Source organism: Talpa occidentalis, unplaced genomic scaffold (genome assembly GCF_014898055.3).
Source record: "Talpa occidentalis isolate TD23 unplaced genomic scaffold, MPIMG_talOcc4v2.1, whole genome shotgun sequence".
NCBI lineage: Eukaryota > Metazoa > Chordata > Mammalia > Eulipotyphla > Talpidae > Talpa > Talpa occidentalis.
The window spans coordinates 69,346,480-69,364,527 of NW_026555331.1; positions in this window are offsets into that span (position 1 = coordinate 69,346,480).

An 18,048-nucleotide genomic window follows, 5' to 3' on the forward strand; every position below is an offset into this window, starting at 1 on the left:
TTACTCCCTGCTGTCTCACACATTACCCAGTTGGTATCATGATACATAATAGTTTCTGTAATTGTCAACTACAGCAGCTTTTACCTGAGATACATCACATTAGAAGCTTACCATACTGCATCCTACAGAGCTGGGTAATTTCTCTGTCACCTCAGCATCTGATATTATTATAAGAGAAGTCTTTTTATTTTTTATATGCCCTGCAAGATTTCAAATGGGGGACTACTTTATGATTTTCCCAGTGGCTAAGTTGACTTTTAATCATTTTTAGGAGAAAATAGTGTCTTTCCATTCAAAGATTTTCTGTGAGAACCTGGAGTAGATTTTATTTTATTTTATTTTATTTTATTTTATTTTATTTTATTTTATTTTATGTATTTTTATACAAGAACTGGGGTACAGGCCAGATGCACGGGATGGTGAGAGGATTCACCAGAGACAGAGTGGGGAACAGAACAGGCAGATTGACAAAATACACTACTGAGGGGAGCAGTGGGCAAGACAGGAGAGGTCTGCTTGTCATGTGGGATTCTTGCGGCTGGCTGAGATCAAACCCGCACTGCAGACTGCAGGCAGCTTCACAGTGCAGTGCTCAACCGCCTGTGCCACCAGGAAGGCCCTGGAGTTGAATTTGAAGATATTTATTTATTTATTTATTTATTTATTTATTTATTTATGCATATAAGAACTGGGATACAGGCCAGAGGTGTGGAGGGTGAGAGGATTCCCCAAAGACAGAGTGGGGAACAGACAGGCAGACTGACTCAAATACACTGCTGAGGGGAGCAGCGGGTGAGTCAGGAGAAGTCTGTTGCACCATGTAGGCAGCTCCCTGGCCGAGGATTGAATCCTTGCTGCAGTGGCTGGTGACAGCCTCATAGGTTGTGTGTTAACCCCTTGCACCACCAGGGAGGCCCTTGCTTTTAAAGATTTAGTTGACTTGCTTGAACCCTATTACTGCAATATCCTTCGAACACACACCACATACACACACACACACACACACACAAGTCATAGGGCAAACTGATAGATTCTAGGATCAGAAGATATCTCAGAAGAATAAGGGAGACTCCAGAGATAGGGGTAGAGAATTCCAAAGGGGATTAACCAAACCTACAGCATACTAGGGGCAGCAGGGCATTCCCAGACAAGGACAATAAATAAAGGACTCTAACATAAGGGCTGTGAAGTAAGGAAATTCCCGGCACAGTAGCAGTAAGGCAGATTGAGTGAGACCGCCAAGAACTAACCAAACACAAAAAGACTGTTGGGGCTTAAGAACAATTAGGGGAGATATATATATATATATATATATATATATATATATATATATATATATATAAATAATCTATTCCCAGTGACAACTCCTAGGCAGCTTCCTTGCCGCTCCCTGGCCTGGTCTATGGATCTGGGAGTCCTACTTTGTTTCTATTCTTTTTATCCTTAATAAACTTATATCTATTGATACCTCTCTAAATCAAATTGCCTCTTTTCACTTGCTTGCCTGAGAGTCAGCAAAGTGCCTGCTGTGGGTGGCTTCGTGAGACACCAACCTGTGGTGGTCTAGTGGCTGGGACTCAGTGCTGCCACTGCAGCCTGGGATTCATATCCATTCCTGGCTGGGGAACTAGACCGAAAATCTGAAATTATGTTAAAACATGCACACGTGCACACAGGCACACACATATGTGCACTCTTGCAAACAACTGGAGTTAGGCAAGTTGGATTAGGAAAAACTAATTTTCTTTTGTTTCACATATTTTCACCATGTCCTCATATATTCCAGCATGCTGTTTTTGATTTTTCTTGCAGTCATGCTATTTTATTTCAGTGAATAATTTTGGATTTTGATACTCTTTGTTTCTTTTGTTTGTGTTATAAGAGAAGAATTTCTTGAAAAGACAGAGATAACAAACTTCATGTTTAGTACAAGGAATATTATCTGATTTTTTTTTTAGGATTTATTTATTTATTTATTTATTTATTTATTTATTTATTTATTTATTTATTTATACAAGAACCAGGGTACAGGCCAGATGCATGGGAGGGAGAGAGGATTCACCAGAAACAGAGTGGGGAACAGAACAGGCAGACTGACGAAATACACTGCTAAAGGGAGCAGCAGGCATGACAGGAGAGGTCTGCTGTTCCACGTGGGACCCTCGCTGGCCAGCCGGGATCGAACCGGTGCTGCAGAGGCTGCAGACAGCTTCACAATGTGGCGCTCAACTGCCTGTGCCACCAGGGGAGGCCAGGAATATTATGTTTTGAATTATTTTTGGAAATTAATTAAATCAAGGTATAATGCAGCATTTCTTTGGAACACTTAATTATAGGTAGAAATATCTCCTACAGCTACAACCTCTGTTAAAGATAAAGACCTAGTTTAAATGTAAATGGAATCTTTGCAAGTCTACTTGTGTGGGGGACCTGCGGGAGGATGCAACTGATGTGGGACTGAGAGCAAGAAGGGTCTTGCTGGATTTAGAAAAAGACAAAGAAAAATATTTTCTTTTTAAGATTTATTTTTATACAAGAGCTGGGGTACAGGCCAGGGGCATGGGACGGTGAGAGGAATCACCAGAGACAGAGAGGGGAGTAGAAAAGGCAAATGGACTGAAATGCACTACTGAGGGGAGCAGTGGGTGAGGCAGGAGAGATTTACCGAGCCATGTGGGATTCTCCCTGGCCGGCTGGGAATTGAACTGGACCTACAAAGGTTGTGGACAGATTCACAGTGCTGCACTCAAGCCACTGCACCACCGGGGACGCACCAGGAAAGATAAATCTTTATGACAACTCATCATCCCAGAAAAATGTATCCTAACATTTAGGAGAAAATACTTTAATAATTAGGCAAACTGGATTGTAACCAAATTCAGCATCATAAAAGGGAAACCAGGGAGGTAGGAGGAAATGCAAAGCTCATGCTCCAATCACTTTAAAGCATCCCAGGGAACAACATCAACAACAAATACACATCTCACTAATTTCATTAAAGGAAATTTGTAAAAATATGGAAATGCATTTTATGATTTTTTTTAATGTGTATTGGGCCTCCCTGGTGGCGAAGGGGTTAAGACACAGCACTATGAGGCTGTCCACAGCAATGAGGCACAAGTTCTATCCCTGGCCAGGGAGCTACCCACATGGTGCAGCAGACCTCTAGTGTCTCACCTACTGCATCCCTTACCAGTGTATTTCAGCCAGTCTGCCTGTTCTGTTTCTCGCTCTGTCTCTGGTGAATCCTCACCCTCCACACCTCTGGCCTGTACTCCAGTTCTTGTATGCATAAATAAATAAAATATTCTTTGAAAAGAATTAGCTCCCTGTTCAAGTGACAATATTTTGTTAATTTTTTTTGTTGTTGTTGGGGGATTCCCTGCTGTAGTCCAACCAATAAACATTTTTTATACAGTTATAACATTTCCATTCCTTCATTGTTGGGGTCCCATTCAGGATCTACTACTGGGGCAACCATCTCTGGCTTGGCGACTCTCCATCCTGCTGGTGGAGATGGTCAGCTTCCTCCCTGCCTTTCCTGAAAACCGTTCTCTGCGGGTCTAGAGTCAGCAAAGTTTGTAGCATAGACTGTATATCTGCCCAGTTAGGGCAGTGGGAGAGGAAGACAGAGGCAAACGAGTTTGCCATCCTCTTAGGCACCTGCCAGTATGAAGGGACAGAGCTCCTCCAATTTAGGAGGTCCACAGTGCTAAAGGGATGGTGTGACCAAAAGTACCCAGCAGGTCGCCCATGTTCATTCAAGCCACCCATCAGCATCTGTCTGAGAGGAAACTGTCCTGCCTCAGGGTGAACCTTCCTGCCAAAATGTGTGCTGCTTCTAGTGTGGGGAGGAGGTGCCAATTTTGTTTCTTCCCTGGGGGGGCAGTTGGGGCTGTGAAGCCTCAGGAGTCTGCACAGGGGGAACATTGCAACACTGAGGAGGATTCTGTCCTAGTTTGTTTAAGGAATGCAACAAATGATAATCCTCCTTTTCTAAATCTGCCCTCTTGCAGCCCTCATGAGAAGGGGAAGATGTAGTCCTTCTCTATGCCATTAGCTTAGCCTCTCCCACATCCAGTTTCTGGAGGGCAGCCTATATCTGGCCCTGCACACTTTTAAGAACGGTGAGGTTTTCCTCCCTCATACTCTGCATAGCTAAATTGAAAGCTTGAATTTGTTGCTATATGGTCTCAATAGGTGGAGTACAACATCTAGCTCTCAGAGAAGCAACAATGTAGCCAATGGTGCTCATGCATACTACCAGAAAAACATCCAGAAGCAGATTGCAAAGCAGGTATGGTTTGTAAGCCACCCATGTTAGTATAGAAAAGCAAAAACATGTGCCACAGCCCCGGTTTCACCACATTATTTATGTTTATAAGGCTGGTAGTGATGTTTAACGGAAAAGACTACTTAAAGTCAAGACGGGAATAAAACTGAAAGAACTTAAGCTAGGGATGAGATTGCTTAAGCTCATGGTTGGAAGACCAGACAGGGCCGCATGCACAGGGGAAAAAAACAACAACAACAACAACAAAAACCTGTTCAAGACCTGAGTCCTGCAGTCCTAGTGCACTTAAGGTGACCAACGCAAGGAGTTACTTTGGGCTGATCAACCACAGGTGTAACTTGGAAACCACACTGGGTGCCAAGCTGTTACAGGGCAGCCCTGCTCTAAAATGGGTTGCCTGACTGTGAGTCCTTACCTTTGCTTACAGGGGACTGACACTACAGGCACACACAAAAGGTTAACAAAGGTTTGTTTACAAGGGAAAGGGAAATGAGGAAATGTACAACTCAGAGAGAAAAGAGGGAGATAAAAGTCTTAAATGTATCCTATCCATTCTGCCCACCTGGATCCCAAGTGACATGCCCAGACCAAACCTGCCTGGCCAAGAGCAGGAGCCAAGTGAGCCCCCGACCCCACTAAGATGGCTAATTTTTATTTACAAACATAGAAAATGGCTGCTTAACTCCACCCTTAGGTCCTCACAACTTCCCTTTGGGAATCATGGGATTCGTAGTTCCCAGTGTCTTGATGGAGTAGGGGTGGCACCCACAAAGCCTGCATGGAATTCTCTCAGGACATCCTTTCCCTCTAACAACCTCCCCACAAGTCTTACCCACATCCGTTTCAACCAGTCCACGACCAAAAGGCAAGCACAGTTTCTTCACGTGCCTCTTGGCTCCATGTGCCTCCTTCAGGTCTCCCTCTGCCTCTCCATCCTGCTTCCTTCCTTCCTCACTCTCCTCTGCATCCTCTTCTCTCCCTGCTCAGCTCCACCCTCCCTTGGGTGGGGCAGAAAACCTGGAACCTCCCCCTTTCCAGGGGACCACCCTGTTACACACTCTCTGGAGTTCTCTCTTGCCTTTGCTTCGCTTAGCGAGTATATATACTGCAGCCATGGCCCACAGAAGTAAACAATACAACTGGATATAACAATGTAACAAAATGTAGGTGCCCGCCATCAGGCATGCAATACTAATGGCAGCAGGGCAGAAAAACCTGAAAATCATTTACCCTACAGTCATGAATAAAAGTTGGATTATCTTTCATCAATTTTTTATTTCTTCTCTCCTATCATCTTACTTTCTTCTGTTTTACCTCCCAAAGAATAAGGTTTCAAAAGGATTTGACCATGCAATCTTTGGCTTACAGTTATAGTTTCCCAAGTTGACATAAATTAAATTTATTTAGCATTTTTTGAAAATTCTCCCTCAAAGTTCCTATAAATTAAATAAGTTTATTTTATCTCTGACTATGAAGAGAGAACGGATGTTTACCCAGCACAAACAGAAAGATAGAGTTATAGTATTAAGAAACAAATTGAAAATAGAAGTCTGAATTGTTATTGTCTCTGATGGCAAACTTCAGGGAGGAAATGAATGATACAAAACAGCTTTGCAAAGATATTCTAGAAAGCAGTTAGAGGTAAGGCGTTTGTAGATCAGGAGAGGTCAGAATTTCTGTCCAAGACACTTGGTTTTATTTACTAAAAGGAAGTTCAGAGACAGTCTTAAATTTGAAGACAAGACTTGACACAGGCAACTGCCACAGAAAGCACTCTTGAGGGAAGCTGTTGGAAAACACAGGGGGTATAAAAGTGGTCTTACTTTTCCCTTAAATCCAGCCTCACAGCATATAGCAAGATTTATTTACTACTGCCTGAGTTCCAAGGAGAATGGTGCTCTTCCACATTTTTAATTTTTAACTTCCAGAGAGTATTCCATAGAAGTCAGTCCTGGATCAGTCAAGGTCCATGGCCTTGAGATAGAAGTGCTTTTGCTCTGACACTCTCCTGGGGTTCAGCCAATCCAGTCCTCTGCACAGGGTGTGTTTTCAGCACCAGCTAGATCACGCAGTGAGTGCAAAGAGGACTCTGCAGCCTCACTTCTCATGCTCACCCACTGAGCTTAGAAAAGGATGAATCCATAGCTAATGGAAGTAAAGTACATTACTTTTTAGTGTTTGTGTGATGTGAGGTGACATTGGTTATCCAACTTTTCTATATCTCCATTTCCTCAGTAGTAAACTGGAGATAACAGTGCCAAAATAAGAAACTTTAGACATTTTTAAATGCTAAGAACGGTGCCTGGAGCCTAATGAGTTCTCCAGAAGTTTTTACAGAGTGGATATTATGTGTCTACGATGATGGGAGTTAAACCATAGGGTAGAAATGAACAACAATCTGAATAAATTTAGCTGAGGGAAGGCTGCAGCCTTGGCCTGTCTGATGTGTTGCTCCCTGTTGAAACACTGACCTTGACTAATACTACCTTTTTTATAAGTTCTCCCCATGCATGCTCTCAGAACTAATTATGCTATTGCTTTGTTTTGGTTAATTCATCACTGAATTGCTCAGCAAGTTACTATTGAATGATATAGTAAATTAAGTTTTCTTTGTGGTTTATTTCTATTGCTTTATATATAATATTAAGTAAATCAGTGTATTTGATTTTTATGAATCTCATTTCCTAGTGTCTCAAGAATATATCAACACATAATCACTTTTGAAATTTCTTAGGAAAATTCTTATTAAAATTCCATTGGTTTACAATGTTGTCTGTTTTGTAGTAGTGTAGGATCTCCCTTTTTTAAATTCTAAGAAGGCACAGGAAATACATGTTCACTCTGAAAGTTCAGGTTCACTCTGAAAGTTCACTCTGAGGCTATGGGAATGCATGAATGCACATGTGCAGATGTGCAAGAATGGAGGCTTCTTGCCTGGTCCCTACTGCTTTGTGAATAGAAGGCAATACCTAGTTAATGCATCCTCACTGCCATCACTCCTTCTGCCTATACCAGGGACCACTCCCTCACAGAATACTCGGGATATATGCAATTGAATATAAAGGACATTCTATGCTTCATTCAAAGTTTCACAGACCTTCAGCTACAAAATGATGACTCAAAGAAGATGCATATGTCATGTGGAATCCATTGTTTTGAAAGTTCTAATCACACAGCCCAGTGATCCTCACCCTTTTTAGTGGAGGGTGAATAACACTAGGACAAAAGATGTAATCAAGTACTTTAGCTTCAAAATTTATCAAAAAATAGATCATTCCTTGCTAGAAAAATACTTAGTGAGAACATATATGTGTGTGTGTGTTTGTGTGTGTGTGTATGTATCCCCACCATATTTTTGTCCATAAATACCTAATATTTTTGTAAGTCCTTGTAATACCCTGCCAGGATGTTGTTCAATTCATAAACTGTTTGATATGGTCAATTATAGATTTCTAACACTAGGTATTTTGTTTTTTAACACTAGCCTGGGGAAAGGTCAACATTCAAAGTTCAGTTCCTACTGACCATTTATCACTGTTGCACTGTCTTAGCATGGCAAAATAAAAGTTAAACCATCTTGGGCCTCCTGGGTGGCGCAAGGGGTTAGCACAACACTGTGATGCTGTTCACAGCCTCTGCAGCACAAGTTCAATCCCCAGCCAGGGAGCAACCCACATGACACAGCAGACCTCTCCTGTCTCACCCACTACTCCCCTCAGCAGTGTATTTCAGTCAGTCTGCCTGTCTGTTCCCCACTCTGTCTTCGGTGAATCCTCTCACACATACCAACTCTGGCCTGTACCCCAGTTCTTGCATGCATAAATAAATCTTTTTTTTTAAAAAAAGTTAAACCATCTTTATTGGGAATTGTCTGTAAGTGGATTTGTTCATAATGTAGCATTCCTATTTCCATACTGTTGAAATCAGATTGCTTTCCCATAGCTAAACACTCCTCAGATTAAAGAGTACCAGTTTTCTGTAGCTCTGTCTGAAAACTGAAATCCTGGTCTGAATCTGAAAATTGAAGGGGCATCATTTTAAACACTCAACACAGCAGGAATTGTTTCTTGAGTAATTCAGCACATAGAAAAGACCAGCACTGTATAGAGAGCTGTTATCAAATGTGATACATATATCTGTATATATAGTATAATATGAATAGCTCGATAGAGTGGAAAAGTGACTTACTCTCTGGCAGTATAATACAATTAGAAATTACTTATTGTACGACCTAAAAAATGCAAAATACCTAATGGAAATTGTCTTCCGTACTTTTACAATTGTACTGAAAAATGAAATCACACAAAAACAGGAAAATGAATCTAATATTCATAAAATATATGAAAAGAGGGCAGATGTCATCTGTATAATTCAATAAGTTTAGAATAATAAAATCAATTCTATTATTATATTCTTTGGCAACAACTTAAGCATACAGTCATATGAATTAAAGTAACTATCTTAAGAGAAAATAAATAACAGAGACTGTTTTCATGCTATATATAATACTTATCTGTGGGTAGAGTTAATTTTTTTTATATTTCATCAACAAACAATTGTGTTAAATTAAAAAAATAATATACATATATTATAAATACATATCAAATATATTTCTAGATTTCTGCAAGTCAATCTTTTCTGTGGGTCACACAGACAATATCTAATAAACTGTGTGTGTGTGTGTATAAACTTCTATAACTGACTTTCCAGTGCTTTGTACCCATAATCTGGAATTACTCTGAATAATGGAAATAAAATCTCTACCCAGAATGGTTCACTCTTGATACTAATAATTATTGTATCACTGAATATTGACAGTCTTTAATAATGTTTTTGCATTCAAATCATCTAATAGAATCTATAAAACTTAGAACAAAATCTATTTTTCTAGTCACTTTTCTATTTTCAGTGATGTGTAGTGCTAAATGTTTGGGAAACGTTAGAGATGGGAGGTAGGACTGCACCCCATTTCTGTGTGGATGAGGTGCCTAGCTATCTACCTGCTATACTCTAGAGCTTTGACCAGGAAGAAAAAAAAAAAAGTTTGAAATGTCTTCACATCAAAATTTCAGTCATTTGTATATTTTTTAAGATTTATTTATCTATGCATACAAGAACTGCCATACAGGCCAGAAGTGTAGGGGGTGAGAGGATTCACCAGAGACAGAGTGGGGAACAGAAAAGGCAGATGTACTGAATACACTGCTGAGGGGAGCGAGTCAGGAGAGGTTTGCTGTGCCATGTGGGCAGCTCCCTGGCCGGCTGGGGATAGAACTAGTGCTACAGTGGCTGTGGGCGGTTTCATAGGTTGTGTCTTAACCTCTTGTGCCACCAGGGAGGCCCCATTTGTATTTTTTTTTAGCACATGAAATGTGTGTCAAAATCAAAGAAGAGCATGTCCCATTGTATTTCTATATTTCTCTATTTTTGTAAAAACTTTGCAGTTATTAAAATAATATTTTTCTGGAAATCTTGTTTTTTAGTCTTAAGATATTGTATTGTTTCATTTCTCAGATACATTTTTGATGACTTCAAGAATCCATTCAATGCATTAAAGGAAAATCAATTGTTATTTTCTTAGATCAATTAACTTAATAAGTTAACCTCAGTTATCCTGGAGATCTTAAACTAGAAACTAGATTTTGACGCTGATAATAATGCAGTATTTATAGATGTAGAGTTGCAGTGCCATAAATTAAATACTATAACCTGAAACTCATATTAGTTATAAACCAGTGTTACCTCAATACAATTTTATTTTGAAAATATATTTAAATGTTAAAAATGTAAGAAAGGGAAAATGCAAAAGGACAAATGCCATGTTTGACTAATTATATGGGAATTATGGCATGATTGCTATAGGAAAAGCTTCCTTGCCACTTTAACATAGACATACAAACTATGGAGATTAATTATTAGAGAAGGCAGTTAGTGAGAGAGACAGAAGCAACAATGGAGTTGAGTATGGAATATAAATTGAAATAAGGTTGTTTAAAAAAGTATTCATTATAAAATTTTTCAAAAGTCCTTTAAAAATGCTTTTTCAATTCACATGCAATTATCATCAGAATAACAAGTAACATAAATTTCTATTTAATGTCCACTTTACTCTTGAATGAGTCAAATTTCAGACTTTATGTGCCAATGCACTTTAGGCTATATATGAGGAATTCACATAAGTTTGAGCAGGTTAGGTCTATTCCTTTCTACAGCAATGGGAACAAAGAAACCAGAGTTAGATTGAAATTTGTGCTGTTCAACCTAGCCTCTGTAAAATAACATCCGGTGCTATAAAGAAAATGTGTTAAAATCAGGCTATTTTTGCCTTCCATACAATAGACAGCCAATACCTTGAAATGCTATGTTTTACACCATTTGGACAACAGATGGGCCTTGCAATTGCAACAAAGTATCTGTTATGTGGCTATGGACACTTAACAGAGTAAAGGGGACTTAGTTGCCTCTCTCAGTATTGGCGTCTCTCTTGCTGTGTCTGCCTGCCTGTGTATATGGTCCCCTGTTTTACCAATAAAGACCAGCAAAACCCACTGAAGCCTCCAAAATTCTCTTATCCTCTGCAAGAACTACAAAAACCTACCCAGCCTGGGATGGTTGCACAAGAAGCTCATATCTAAATTATTTTTGTGTTACCTTGATTTTGGTTTGAGTGTTCTATATAAAGTAAGAATGAAGTGATCCAGATCCCAGTTCCAACCATAAATAAAATTTATAATGTTTAATACATTCGTTGATAGTAGTGAGACTAGAACCTATATTACTGGAGCAAAGCAGATCATTTCCTTCTTTGAATTCCTAAAGACATAATTAAAGTTACTAATATTGAGCAAATTTTTAAAAGTTAATCAATATTGTAAGTAGAGCAACTGTTGTGATATTTGCATAGATCTGTTGAATTTTTCTGCCTATAAAATCTTCATATTTATTATTAGACATTTCATCAATATTCCTCAGCCGTCACCAGGCTTAATGATTCTCTGGGAAGAGTCTTGGAACTCACTATATAGTGATACTTATGACTATGCATTGTTACAACAAAATAATGTACAGAACACATTAAATTTCATACTCTAAGAAGGAAAGCAGGGATTTATCCTAAACCACATTGTACAAGCATTGCAGACACAATAAGTCACTCTTACTTGCTGTGGAGATGGTGGGGACACTCCATAAGTCTGAGTTCCCAGATGTTAACAATGGACATCCTTTGCAAGCAGGAACTTCTAAGGATCACAATATGGCTTTCTGTATAAACTCTTCTTTTTAATTTTCTTTTTTTTAAGATTTATTTATTTATAAAAGCATGGGGGTATAGGCCAGAGGCATGGGAGGGTGAGAAAATTCACAAGAGACTGAGTGGGGAGCAGAACAGGCAGACGGACCAAAATACACTGCTGAAGTTAGCAGCAGGCCAGACAGGAGAGGTCTGCCGGGCCATGTGGGGATCTCCCTTGCTGGCAGGGAATTGAACCCGTGCTGCAGAGGCTGTGGACAGCTTCACAGCACTGCGCTCAACCAGCTGCGCCACTGGGGAGGCCTTATGTAAGCTCCTTTTGATACAACTATGTATTAGAATAATAAAATATACAAATATATGTCAAAAAACAATTTCAGTCTCAAATAATCCCAAATCCAATGCATGGTATTCCCCTTTATCTTATTTATGTGCTCTCAGCTATAATTATGCACTTAATGAATACATTTGCTGGACTTTCATTAGTAGACTAATGACATATTTCACCTGGGAATGGGAAAATATCCCATGACTTTCTGTTACTATTTATTTTAAGATCTAAATTTAATAAAGTAATTAAGCTTGTTATTATTTAATGCATAAACTGACTGTGGTAACTTCACTTAATCCTATAGTCAGTACATCCCTTTTTACTTGTATTATTGAGATGAAATATGGGAAATGGTTATCTTGTATAAAATAGAAATATCGGAGTGTTGGAAACTTCACTCCTTTATTTGTATTAGAATACAATTATTCAATGTATTGTATGTGTGCAAAGTTAAGTGAACATATTTTCTAAACTACAAATTCATAATATGTAGAGGTGAGTAAACAATATCTTGCAAAGAAATCCTGATTTGAATCTATGACTAATACAAACAAACAACAAAAATATGACTTATATTTATACTAAGAACTTTTATGTTTGACTATTTCATAGGAAAATGACTATTGTTTTCTAATTATACGTGGCAACTTGAAAAGAGAAAACTAAAACTAACAAAATAAAAATCTGTGAATATAAATGTATTTCCCATTTTGCTAATATTAAACTCATTAATGAATTACATTTTTGCTGTGCTTTGAGTTATTCACCATTAGTGATTTGAAGTCAAATACATATTGAAACATGTAAAATAGTTTTATTCGTGGAATGTTGTAGGGTAAATGATTTTCAGGCTTTTCTGCCCTCCCACCATTAGGATTGCCCTGCCTGATTGGGCACCTGCATTTCATTACATTGTTATAAGCTATGTTGTTTACTTCTGTGGGCCATGACAGCAGTATTGATATATTAAGCAAAGGCAGATGAGAGAGAGAAGCCCAGAGAGAAGCCCAGAGTGAAGACTAGCCAGGGGCTTGAAGGCCTGGAGGCCTCGTGCCCCCACCCCCACCCCTCACCCCTGCTTGCAGTGTACCTGGTTGCTGCACTACATGTAAAAGCTCAATAAATGCCTGAGAAAGCCACCGAGGGTTCCAGGACTCATCCTTTATTTGCCTGCTCAAATCCTAGAAAACCTGTTCAATGCCTTCCTGCCACTACAAATGTGCAATAAGAAAACTTAGAAATAGTGGAGAATCTTTTACAGACAGACTAATTATGTGTCATAATTTTCCCAGTTTCTGTTTGGCTGAAACCATATTCAGGATATATTTCCTTTAAATATCAGTAGCAATTTATTTTCATTAATCAGTAATGGCATAGTATATTTCTTGGTATTCCCAATTGTAAAACTTTTACAAAACTGCATAATTACAGGCTGATCTTTTCCATCACTCTCCTGGAGAAGCTGATGAAGTTTCCCTCAAACCAAGTAAGCCTTAAATCAGGGAACTAATTGCTCTATAACCACAGACTAGACTATAGCTCCCTGTTTTTTATGAGTTCTTCCACTTTCAGACTGTCAGACACATTAATTAAATTTATAGACCATTTTTTTGTGTGGATCTGGGATTTTTATGAGACAATTTTAAAACCTCTTTTTTTTTGGGTATGGCATACAAATTAGTAAAAAAGATATGGTCTCTGTTTAGTAGTGGAGGGAGCCAGCTTTTATAGAGTAGAACAGCATCTGTGACAAAAATAACAAAGGTGTTCTATAAAAATAACAAAGGGCGGGACTCCTTGGTGGCGCAGCGGTTGAGCGCTGGGTTGGGAAGCTGCCCGCGGCCTCTGCGGTGCCGGTTCGATCCCCGGCTGCTCCCCGGCCACCGGAGGAGGGTCCCACATGGCGCGCAGACCTCTCCTGCCACCCGCTGCTCCCCTCAGCAGTGTACTTCGGTACTTCTGCCTGCTCTGCTCCCTGCTCTGGCTCTGGTGAATTGTCTCACCCTCCCGCGCTTCTGACTGTACCCAGTGCTTGTATAAATAAATAAATCTTAAAAAAAAAATAAATAAATAACAAAGTTGTTCTGTAAAAGCCCCAAAGGTGAGTAAACTTTTGTATGTATAAATCATCCGTTTCAAAATCTACCCAGATATATTCTTTTTAAAAAATCTTGACAATACTTGTTTGAAAATAAACATTTTAAAATATAAGTGGAGGGCCTCCCTCATGATGCAAAGGGCTAAGTCTCAGCACTGGCACCATGAAGGCCTGAGTTTGAAACTGGCCAGTGAGCTAACCCATACGGCACAGCAGACCTCTCCTCTTTCACCCATTGCTCTCCTAATTAGTGGATCTGCCTGTTCTGCACCCCACTGTGTCTCTGGTAAATCCTCTCAACCCCTGCACCTCTGGCCTTGTATGCATAAATAAATAGTTTTTAAAAATCAGTGGAATGTTTATGGAGTAAATATCATACTGAGTATATCTATTACCATTAATCAATTTAGAAATCACTTTAAATTTCCTCTAGGGGCCTCCCCCATGGCGGCGCAGTGGTTGAGGGCGGCAATGCAAAGCTGTCCCGCAGCCTCGGCAACGCTGGTGCGATTCCCCTCCAGCCAGGGAGAACCCCATATGGCACAGCAGACCTCTCCTGCCTCGCCTGCTGCTCCCTTCAGCAGTGTCTTTGGTCCATCTGCCTGTTCTGATCCCGCGCTGGCTCTAGTGAATTCTCTCACCCTCCTGCGCTTCTGACCTGTACCCCAGTTCTTGTATAAAATAAATAAATAAATATTAAAAAAAATAAATTTCCTCTAGCTTGAGCCACTAATAGTTTGAGTTCTATCAATGCGTAATTACAGGCTTTTTTGTTAGATTTATTACTTTTCTGCATATATTTCTTTATATCTATATGACTACTTCTACTCAGGTAAAGGATGCTATATTCACAAACTTTGTACCTTAGAGCCACTGAAAAGGGACTAGTTTTTTTTTTTTTTTTTTTTAAGATTTATTTATTTTATACAAGAACTGAGGTACAGGTCAGAAGCACGAGAGGGTGAGAGAATTCACCAGAGCCAGAGCGGGGAGCAGAACCAGCAGACTGACCGAAGACACTGCTGAGGGGAGCAGAGGGCGAGGCAGCAGAGGTCTGCGGCGACATGTAGAGTTCTCCCTGGGCGGCAGGGAATCGAACCGGTGCTGCAGAGGCTGTGGACAGCTTTGCAGCATGGCTCTCAACCGCTGCGCCACTGGAGAGGCCCAAAAATGGGACTAGTTTTAACAGCAGTTTCATAAAGGGAATCATATAGTATAAAAAATGTTTGGTCAACAACAAATTAATTAAAAAATCACATTTACAAGTAAATAAAAACTAGAGGTACCTGAAAATTGTGGCAATGCTTTAGAAAGGGGTTAGATGTAAAGATTAGGATCCAAACTAATCTTCCTATTTTAGAACCAAAACAAAAAAGTTCTGGGGAGCTTGTTAAGATATTAACAACTGTCTACATTAGATAATAAGAGTAGTCATATTTTTTTTTATTTCTCTGAATCTCTAATTCAAGCTAGGTGAGAAGGCTTCCTCACAAACCTCAAAGAGTACAAGTGCATGGTGGAAAAACCACCAAGAGTTACATGTTATCAAAGTCTGTGTAAAATGAGAAAAATGAATAAGGTAGATGATGAATCTGAGAACAAAGTAGCCCATACGTAATCACGTAAGTGTAGAGCACATATACTGGCTGAAAGTGGTAAGATTTTTGCTCAATCATGAGTTCTATTTGTTGTTGTTTTGTTTTGTTTTCACGTAAAAAGAACTCAAAGTAGAAATGATTGAAGGAGTCATGTCTCAAACTTCTATGATAACTGAAACTGAAGCCCCACAGATGAGAAGAAATTCCTCAAGGTGGAAAAGAAAATGAGTAAGACTGGAAGATTAAAATAAAGTAAAATCTGGGCCTCCCTGGTGGCGCAGCGGTTGAGCGCTGGGTTGCGAAGCTGCCCGCAGCCTCTGCAGCGCCAGTTCGATCCCCGGCTGCTCCCCGGCCACCAGAGGAGGGTCCCACATGGCGCGCAGACCTCTCCTGCCGCCCGCTGCTCCCCTCAGCAGTGTACTTCGGTCCTTCTGCCTGCTCTGCTCCCCGCTCTGGCTCTGGTGAATTCTCTCACCCTCCCGCTCTTCTGACTGTACCCAGTGCTTGTATAAATAAATAAATGAATAAATAAATAAAAAAAAATAAATCTTTAAAAAAAAATAAATAAAATAAAATAAAATAAAGTAAAATCCAAAATCCCACATAAAACTAACATAGGGAAACAAGTCCATGGAACTTCAAAAAATGAAAGAAAACAACAGGGGGAAAGTTTATAAAGCTGCACTGGATAGGCCTCCCTGTTGGCATTAAGAAAATAATTTTACATAAATGTGAGCCACAGAAAAATGTCAATATCTTATTTCACACAGAGTTGTTAAGAATGACTGAAGTGCACACAATAATCCCACTAGAATGAAAGATCACCAGGAAGACTTTCCAATAAAACAGATTTAAAATGTCACCTACTATTTAGGAATAAGGTGGAAATATATCAGAAAATTAGAAATCAAACAAAGACATTTAGCATAAAATAAATATTAATTACATAAACAAACAGTTATTTTGGATAAGATCTACAAAGAAAAATAAAATCAAGAGGGTCATTTTAAGAATAAAAAAGGAAAATAAAGGATTTCCTGCTTTGAATACTCTGGAATAGAATAGTGCATTAAAAAAACATAAACCTGTCAAAATATAGAAAATATTGATTTTCAGGCATTAGAGAAAAGATGAAAAGTTCTATATTCCATAAGTGGACGAAAGAAGGTCAGCTTAGTATTAGCTCCTGGTTTGTAATTGGAATAATTTTCAGACATAAAGTCTGACATAATTTTCAGACATAAAGTGAAAGTTAATAGAACCACTGATCTCACTGAACTCAAAAAAAGATCAGATTTCAGGAAAATCAAACTAAGTTGCATGGGAAGGTAGAGCTCCAGAGTTCTGCTGAGGAATCTCACTGAATACATAGGAGAAAAATTCTGGAGGCTAGGGAAATAAACACACAAAAAATGAGTTGATAGGCAATTTTTACAGTACTATCCCAATAGGGTTAGCAATAGGGATAAAACCTCCAATGCTGCATTTCCTGAAAATATATTAAGAAATCTGGGAAAAAAAAAAAAAAAACACGCAAAAAAACAACTCAACAATCAAATTGAGTGGAGACAAAATGAGTGAGTTGAGACAAAATGCAGTTAAATTTTGTTGAGAGAAATGAAAAAGAAAAAATGCAACAACCAGAAACATAAAATCCTAATGTATGGCATACAATAAAAAATGTCTAGGCATTCAAAATCAGGAAGATGGGCCTCCACGGTGGCGCAGCATTTGAGAGCTGGGTTGCAAAGCTGCCAACAGCCTCTGCAGTGCCAGTTCAATACCTGGCCACTGGGTGAGGGTCCCACATGGCACGCAGACCTCTCTTGCCACCCGCTGCTACCTTCAGCACTGTAATTCATCAGTTTGCCTGCTCTGCTCTCCACTCTGACTCTGGTGAATTCTCTCACCCTCCCGCACTTCTGCCTGTACCCAGTGCTTGTATAAATAAATAAATAAATCTTAAAAAAACCCCAAAAATACCAAAACAAAATCAGGAAGATAAGATGAATATCGAAAGAAAAAATAATAACTAATAACAAACAAAATTATAGAGATCAAACTACCTGAGCAGGGCATCTAAAGATTAGTTATAAAGATGTAATATTAGCTTAAGGAAAATGAAGAGGATAACTGTTATAAGGTGGTTAATCATCACTTATCAGGTACATACAAATCAAAAAGACAATGAACACCACATCTATCTTTTGAGAAAGTCCCATAATAAAAATCCCACTAACAATAGATTGGTGAGGCTATGGGAATAAAAGCACCCTTATATACTCTATACAATTGTGTGAATGTATACCGGTCTTGCAACTATGAAAACATTATGGAGGTTTCTCAAAATATTAAAAATAATCTACCTTATGATTCTTCACTTCCACTCCCTGCCTGAGAATGTAAAAAGACTATTTTGAAGGGATTTATAAACTATTAAATTCATTCAAGCAATATTTATAGTAGTCAAACTAT